This window comes from Myodes glareolus, chromosome 3 (assembly GCF_982192425.1).
Source record: "Myodes glareolus chromosome 3, mMyoGla1.1, whole genome shotgun sequence".
Classification (NCBI taxonomy): Eukaryota; Metazoa; Chordata; class Mammalia; order Rodentia; family Cricetidae; genus Myodes; species Myodes glareolus.
The window spans coordinates 120,017,158-120,026,009 of NC_142028.1; positions in this window are offsets into that span (position 1 = coordinate 120,017,158).

An 8,852-nucleotide genomic window follows, 5' to 3' on the forward strand; every position below is an offset into this window, starting at 1 on the left:
ACTGATTTTTTGGAGTTGATCTTGTATCCTGCCACATTACTAAATGTGTTTATCAGCTGTAGGAGTTCTTTTGTAGAGTTTTTGGGGTCGCATATGTACACTATCATATCGTCTGAAAATAACGAATGTTTAACTTCATCCTTTCCAATTCAAATTCCCTTGGTCCCCTTATGTGGTCTTATTGCTATTGCTAGAACTTCAAGCACTATATTGAAGAGGTATGGGGAGAGTGGACAGCCTTGTCGTGTTCCTGATTTTAGTGGGATGGCTTTGAGTTTCTCTCCATTCAGTTTGATGTTAGCTGTCGGCTTGCTGTATATTGCTTTCATTATATTTAGGTATGATCCTTGTATCCCCAATCTCTCCAACACCTTTATCATAAAGGGGTGTTGAATTCTGCCAAATGCTTTTTCAGCATCCAATAAAATGATCATATGGTTTTTTCTTTCATATATTATTCTTTCAAATAATAAATCAATTATTTATATGATTGATTACATTGATAGATTTGCGTATGTTGAACCAGCCCTGCATCTCTGGAATGAAGCCCACTTGATCATCAAGGATGATTTTTCTAATGTGTTCTTGGATTCGGTTTGCCAGTATTTTATTGAGAATCTTTACATCAATGTTCATGAGTGAGATTGGCCTGTAATTCTCTTTCTTGGTTGTGTCTTTATGTGGTTTAGGTATCAGGGTAACTGTAGCTTCATGAAAAGAGTTTGGCAATGACTCCTCTGTTTTTATATTGTGAAATACATTAAGGAGTGTAGGTATTAGGTCATCCTGGAAGTTCTGGTAGAATTCTGCATTGAAAAAATTTGGTCCTAGGCTTTTTTTTGGTAGGGAGGTTTTTAATAACAGCTTCTAATTCTTCACGACTGACAGGTCTATTTAGATTGTTCACCTGGTCTTGGTTCAACTTTAGTAAATGGTACTTATCTTTAAAAATGTCCATTTCTTTTACATTTTTTAATTTTGTGGCATATAGATCTTTTGTAGTAAGATCTAATGATTCTCTGAATTTCCTCTGTGTCTGTGGTTATGTCCCCCTTTTCATTTCTGATCTTATTAATTTGTACGTTCTCTCTCTGCCGTTTGATTAGTTTGGATAGGGGTTTGTCAATCTTGTTGATTTTCTCCAAGAACCAGTTTTTTGTTTCATTGATTCTTTGGATTGTTTTCTGTGTTTCTATTTTGTTGATTTCAGTCCTCAGTTTGATTATTTCCAATCTTCTATTCCTCCTGGGTGAATCAGCTTCTTTTTTTTCTAGAGCTTTCAAGTGTGCTGTTAAGTCTCCAATGTGTGCTTTCTCCGTTTTCTTTAATTGGGCACTTAGTGCTATGAACTTTCCTCTTAGCACTGCTTTCATAGTGTCCCATAGGTTTGAGTATGTTGTGTCTTTATCTTCATTAAATTCAAGGAAGACTTTAATTTCTTTCTTTATTTCTTCCTTGACCCAGGGGTGATTCAGTAGTTGACTGTTCAGCTTCCATGAGTTTGTTGGCTTCCTGGGGGTAGCATTGTTGTTGAATTCTAACTTTAATCCATGGTGATCTGACAAGACACAGGTGGTTACAAATTTTTTTTGTATCTGTGGAAGTTTGCTTTGTTACCGAGTTATGTGGTCAATTTTCGAGAAGGTTACATGAGCTGCAGAGAAGAAGGTATATTCTTTCCTATTTGGGTGGAATGTTCTATAGATGTCTGTTAAGTCCATTTGATTCAATACTTCCAATAATTCTCTTATTTCTCTGTTAGGTTTCTGTCTGATTGGCCTGTCCATTGGTGAGAGAGGTGTGTTGAAGTCTCCTACTATTAGTGTGTGTGGTTTGGTGACTGCCTTGAGTTCTAGAAGTGTTTCTTTTACATAAGTGGGTGCCTTTATTTTAGGGGAATAGATATTCAGGATTGAGACTTCCTCCTGATGAATTGTTCCTGTTATGAGTATGAAATGTCCATCTCCATCTCTTCTGATTGATTTCAGTTTGAAGTCAATTTTGTTAGATATTAGAATGGCCACACCCACTTGTTTTTTAGGTCCGTTTGCTTGGAAAACCTTTTCCCAAACCTTTACTCTGAGAAGGTGTCTGTCTTTGTGGTTGAGGTGTGTTTCTTGTAAACAGCAGAATGTTGGATCCTGTTTTTGTATCCAATCTCTAAGTCTTTCCCTTTTTATAGGTGAATTGAGTCCATTGATATTAAGTGATACTAATGACCAGTGGTCGTTGACGCCAGATATTTTCCTTTTTGGGGGGGATAGTAGAGTTTGTGTGTTTCTGTTCTTTGAGATGTGCTTGTGAAGGGTCTCTAGATGTCTGAGTTATTGTAGGCAGTATTGGCAATGTTGCATTCCTTGGGTTGTGATTTTCCTTCTAATACTTTCTGTAAGGCTGGATTTGTGGCTACGAATTGTTTAAATTTGTTTTTATCCTGGAATATTTTGTTTTCTCCATTGATAGTGAATGATAGCTTGACTGGGTGTAGTAGTCTGGGCTTGCATCCATGGTCTCTTAGTTTCTGCAGTACCTCTATCCAGGACCTTCTGGCTTTCATGGTTTCCACAGAGAAGTCTGGTGTAAATCTGATAGGTTTACCTTTATAAATTACTTGACCTTTTTCCTTTGCAGCTCTTAATATTCTTTCTTTAATCTGAATGTTTTGTGTTTTGATTATTATATGACGAGGGGATTTTTTTTGTTTTTCTTTTTTTGATCCAGTCTATTCGGTGTTCTGTATGCTTCTTGAACCTTCATAGGGATATCATTCTTTAGGTTGGGGAAGTTTTCTTCTATAATTTTGTTGAATATATTTTCTGGGTCTTTGGTCTGCAATTCTTCTCCTTCTTCTACCCCTATTATTCTTAGATTTGGTTTTTTTATTGTGTCCCACATTTCCTGAATGCTTTGTGATGAGAATATGTTGGGTTTGCTGTTTTCTTTGGTCAGAGCGTTTATTTTCTCTATGGTGTCTTTAGAGTCTGAGATTCATTCTTCTATCTCTTGTATTCTGTTGGTTATGCTTTTTTCTGAAGTCTCTGTTCGGTTACCTAGGTTTTCCACAGCCAGCCGGCTCTCGGTTTGTGTTTTCTTCATTGCCTCCATTTCAGTTTTCAAAACTTGAACTGTTTCCATTACCTGTTTGTTTGATTTTTCTTGGTTTCCCAGGGTTTCATTTACGGATTTACTCAATTCTTCAATCTTTTTGTTATAGTTCTCTTCCATTTCTTTACGGCAGATTTTTATCTCCTGTTTAAGTTCCTCTATTATTTTCATAAAGTTCCACTTAGAGTCGATTTCTTCTATTTCTTCTGGAGTAGGGTATTCAATTCTTCTAGTTTCGTGATCCCTGGATTCTGGTGATGTCATGTTGCCTTTCAGGTTGTTGGAGGAATTTTTGCATTGGCGCCTGCCCATCTCCTCCTCTCTGGATGGAACTCTTCAGCACTGAAGCAGGGACAGCCGGTACTCCAAGGACACCAGAGACAGAAGGGCGACCCTCTCTGGATAGGACTCCTCAGCACTGAAATAGGGACAGCTGGTATTCCAAGGACAGAGGAGACCAAAGGGCGACAGTGGGGGCAGAGAAACATCTCGTGGAACACCGAAGACCCTGCTGCAGAAGCTGGAGGGGCGGGGCTGTGCTCTCTTCCAGGACAGTCTGCCCTGGCTAGCACCCACTCACCTCTCTGGATAGAACTCCTCAGCACTGAAATAGGGACAGCTGGTATTCCAAGGACACAGGAGACAAAAGGGCGACAGTGTGGGCAGGGAAGCGTCCCATGGAACACCTAAGACCCTACTGCAGAAGCTGGGGGGGGCTGTGCTCTCTTCTGGGGCAGTCCGCCCTGGCTAGCTCCCACTCACCTCTCCGGATAGAACTCCTCAGCACTGAAATAGGGACAGCTCTCGGGATAGAACTCCTCAGCCTGGCAGAACATTCTTATACACAGTATTCCTCAGCAGAGATGAAGTTTGGGAAACAAGAGGGCATATGCTTGTTATGTCTTAGTGAGATATGACATCATTTGTACATGCAAAGAGGATACAAAAATCATATTAACCCAAAGCTGTGCTTGCGGAAGGCTGCAGTGAGAAATGATTCCTTTTAAAAGCTCTGCCCTGTTTACCGATTGCTAAGTGCCAGGCTCTGCCAGGTGCTTAGCAGATTTAGTTGTCACAACATCCCTTCAAGGTAATTGATTTTTATAGATGAGCCAACAAGTGACTCAGAGATGTGAAATAATCTTCCCAAGGTCACACAACTCGTGAGCAGCAGCAGAGTGGGTTCCTACGATCCAAAAGCCCTTGGTCTGAAGTAATGACATGGTAGAGTGGGCTTTGGTCTTGAAGGTCTGGCAAGTCAGGGAACAGTCAGAGGGAGGTACTTTATGTTTCTACTAAGGTGGACATCTTTTTTTATTATTTTACTTTTGACTTTTAGGGTTTTTTTTTTTCCTTTTGGTTGGAGCTTACAGCCCGCCAAGGCTTTTTTTTTTTTTTTTTTTTTTGGTTTGTTTGTTTTATTTTTTGAGACAGCATTTCTCTGTAACTTTGGAGATTGTCTGGGAACTAGCTCTTATAGACCAGATTGGCCTCGAATTCACAGAGATCCACTTGCCTCTGCGTCCTGGGTGCTGGAATTAAATGCATGCTCTGCCACCTCCTGGCCAACCAAGGCTTTGATGGAGAGTGGGAGTCTGAGGGAACCAGAGTCACTCAGAGGCAGATCTTGCAAATAGGATCCCCTCATTTCAAATGACTGCCATTCCCAGCAGTGTGAGCTTCTGAGGGCTGGACTGTGGCTGATGCAGCCCTAGTGTTAGATTACTTTTGAGCACTCTTTCTGGTCATAGTTGGTGGGTTTTATGTTTTGGAGTGCTTATTCCTCTTGCCTGATAAGCAGTTTTCAGTTTTTCCACATCAAGTCCCTCTTCCCTAGAATTTGTTCCTCATAGAGGGGGAAATTATGCACAAGGAAAGCAGTATTGTAGTTTGCATGATTTTCTGAAAAACCTGTGTGAGTGTGTGTGTGTCTGGCAAGGTGGGCAGAAGCCAGATCATACAACACTTTGGATATATTTGAATGTAATAGTGATGGGGAAAACAAACAGGAATATAAAACAAAACAAAAGAAGCAATGAGAGGTTCATGCAGGAGAGGAGCATGAACAGATCTGTCTGACTGGAGACAGTGAGGCTGTTTTTCCTTGACACAAGCATCCAGCCCGTGTTCTAGTTCTCTCCTGTGTTTCAACAAGTATGCATGAGATGGCCATGTTCTGTCTGAGGTATGATGGGTTAAAGGTGAGTGGCCAGTGTGGCAGTGCACTGTTGCTAAGACGGGGATAAGAGAGGTTGTGGAGGCATCAGCCAGAGATAAGTTGAGGCAAGTGATGCTAGACAGAGAGCTGACTGGTCAGCTGGCCGGAAAAATGATGCTTGTGTCGAATTTTATTCATTTAGGCCTTTTTGACATTTACTTGACATTAATCAGGCACATTTTCTTTTCCCTTTTGTTTAAAAAAATCTCTATAAATAGGACAAGTATTCTTTCAAGTGTTGTTAGGAGAATTCTAGGCAATTGCCATAAATATTTTATTGGTAGCTGAGTAATAGAATAAAGTTTCTCTTATAGGAAGCATCTGGCCTGGTAGAATTTTGTTTGAATGAATGTTTCACGTTCTATTTTCTTAATACATTAAAAAGGGGCTTTAATGAACCTTCCAATTGTTTCTTGTACTGTTCTATTAGTCACAAAGTTGAAGCCTTAAGTATTATTAACAAGAGGGCAAGGGTAGAAAGCTTGAAAAGTATATTGCACCTAGAATATGCTGTTCATTTATCCAGTCCTGAAACCGTGTTTGTGAAGAAGAATAGTGCAGATGGGATATGGAGAGGATGGGTCAGTGGTTAAGAACCTTTGCTTTGGATTCTATCACCTGTAAAACTAGTAGTCTTGCACGTGCCTGTAACCCGGGCTTCAAGGTCAGCAGAGACAGGACCATCAGTGGGGCTTTCAGGCTTCATTCTGAGTCCAGGTTCAGGAAGAGACACAGTTTCAAGGAATAGGCAGAGAGTGGTAGAAATGGTTATCTGATGTCCTCCTCGGGTCTCCATGTGCTTGTATACACATGTTCATACAGCCGCACAGACACTGCACACATGAATAAATCTTTAAAAACAGAATAGTATGAGACGTAATTATTTTAAAATTACCAAAAAAGAGACTTGTTGACTCTGTCTATGTGAAGATGTGCTAGAGTCCAAGACTGGCTGTTCCTATTTTAACCATGGTTCAGTTCCTTATGTCAGTTGTCTTTGTTTGCTGTTGTTGTTTGATAACATTTTTCTGTGTACACTAGGTCTATCTTATTCAACTTCATTGAAATAGAAATTTATATGAAATAAATTCTACCAGTTTTAAGTATTGGCTGTATTTTAACTTCTGTGTTCCTGTAACTAATAATAAGTAAGATATATATGATTGTAGTTTTTTCTGTTTTGTGTGTGTGTGTGTATGTGTGTGTAAGTGTACAGTTCTAGTCTTTTGTAACTGTCACCGCAGTCAGCATTTACAGCAGTTCCATAGTAACAAAATTTCCTTGTGTTGCCTCTCTGTGGTCAAACCCTCTCTCTGCCATCAGCCTCTGACAACTAGTGTTGTGTTTTCTCCATTCCTATCATTTTCTGTTTCCTGGAATATCACATACATGAAAGCATATGTTAATGTAATGTTTGGGGCAGCCTTTCTTTCTGGTGGCATGTCGTTGTAATCCGTTCATGATCTGCATTTCATATGTGTGACTGCTGTTTCTGAGTATTGGTGACTGTTTGTTCATAAGGGTTTGGAAGGGCTGGTGACTTCTTCTTAGCTCCTGATGCTCTGAAATCAAGTGCAATAACTCTCTGTGTTGAGGTTTCTGTGTGAGCATAGGTTTCATTCTTTAGAGTGAATAAGAGTGAAATTGTAGTTATTGATAAGTGTAGTAAGTGTAGGTTTTGGTCAGAACCTGCCCAACTCTTAATTGGTGTGGCCATTCCCTTTTGCATCCCACAGAGAGAATTCTGCTTGCTTCTCATTTCCTTCTTCATTTGCTGTTGTCAATTAAAATGTAGTTTTAGCCCTTACAATAGATGTGTTTCTCAGTATAGTTTTATATTTCTCTAAAAGCTAAAGATGTTGAAATGATTTTTTGTGTGTGCCTATTTACCATCTGCATATCTTCTGCTGTGTATTTTCTGCTCTAGTCTTTTGCCTACTTTTCCTCCAAGAAAAATTGGGTTTTGGGTTATTTTCTTACAGTTATATTTTGAGAGCTATTATGTATTCTGGATATAATTCCTCTGTAGATATGTGATATGCAAATATTGTCTCCCAGAGTGCAGCTGTCTTTTCATTCTCTTAACACTGTTTTTCAGAGCAAGTATTTAATTTTAATGAAGCCAAATGTATTGATTTTTGAGTTATAGATCATGCCTTCAATATTATATCTAAAGAGCTGTTTACCTTGTTCTAGAACCCAACAGTTTTGTTTTATATGTCTTTTTCTTTGAAAAAAAATCATATTTTATGTGTTACATTTAGATCTGTGAGTTAATTTAAATCAACTTTTATTTAGGATGTAATTTAGGTCAAGGTGAGTTGTTCATAAAAGGATATCCAATTCCAACCATTTGTTGAAAGGAAGACTATTCTTTCTTTTTTCATTCATTAATCTATTTGTTTGTTTGTTTATTGTGTATGTATGGGCAGTGTGCAGCTCAGTGCATGTGATGTGGTCAGAGGACAACTTGACGGCTTTTTCCTTCCACTGTGTAGGTTGTAAGGATCACACAACCCAGGTGATTCCCAGCCTTGGAGGCAGGCACCCTGAGCTCCTTAGCAGCTCCCATCTTGCTTTTTCCTTTGATTGCTATCACTCACATGACAGAACTCACCTGATCACATTTGGAAGGGTTCATTTGTATTTCCAACTTCCACGTTACATTCTCCTCTTTCAAGATGGTTTCAATTCATCTGGCTCTTCACTGTTTCAAGTAAACTTTATAACCAGCTTGCCTGTGTTTACAAGAGTCCTGCTAGTATTTTAATAGTATTTATGTTAAATCTTTAAGTAAATTTCAAAAGAATTGATACTTTGTTAAGTAGAGTCTTCTAATCAAGGAATTTTAGTTCCAAGAAAATCACTTCCATTGCTTGTGGAGTGTTGCAAGGAGGGCTCGCTTGTTTGTCCAGACCACCTGGCTAGCTTAGTCCCAAAATAACCACACAGAAACTATATTAATTAAATCACTGCTTGGCCCATTAGCTCTAACTTCTTATTGGCTATCTCTTGCATTTTAGTTTAACCCATTTCTATTGATCTGTGTAATCACCGTATGGCAGTGGCTTACTGGCTAAGTTTTGGCAGCATGTCTTACTCTGGCCGTGGATCCATGGTGACTCCCTGACTCTGTTTTCTTCTTCCCAGAATTCAGTTTCCTCTTCTCCGCCTAAGTTCTGCCCTATCATGCCAGGGCAGTTTTTAAATTTATTAAGCAATGAAAGCTGCACATGGACAGCAGGACCTCCTACACCCTTTCCCTTTTTTTGTTTAAACAATAAAGGAAGGCTTCATCATTGTAAAATTACATATAACAAAACTGTTATCAAGCAAGAATTGCAGTTATAATATTTATATCTACTTTATCTTTTGTTATAACTAAGGAAAAATATAACTGTAAATTTTTTAACTCCATCAAAGACTCCAGAATGATATAATATTATCTAAATAAGCACTAAGTTTACAACTTTTAAAACACTAGAATTGACAGAGACATCTTGCTACCTGTACATTCACCCAAAGTTCT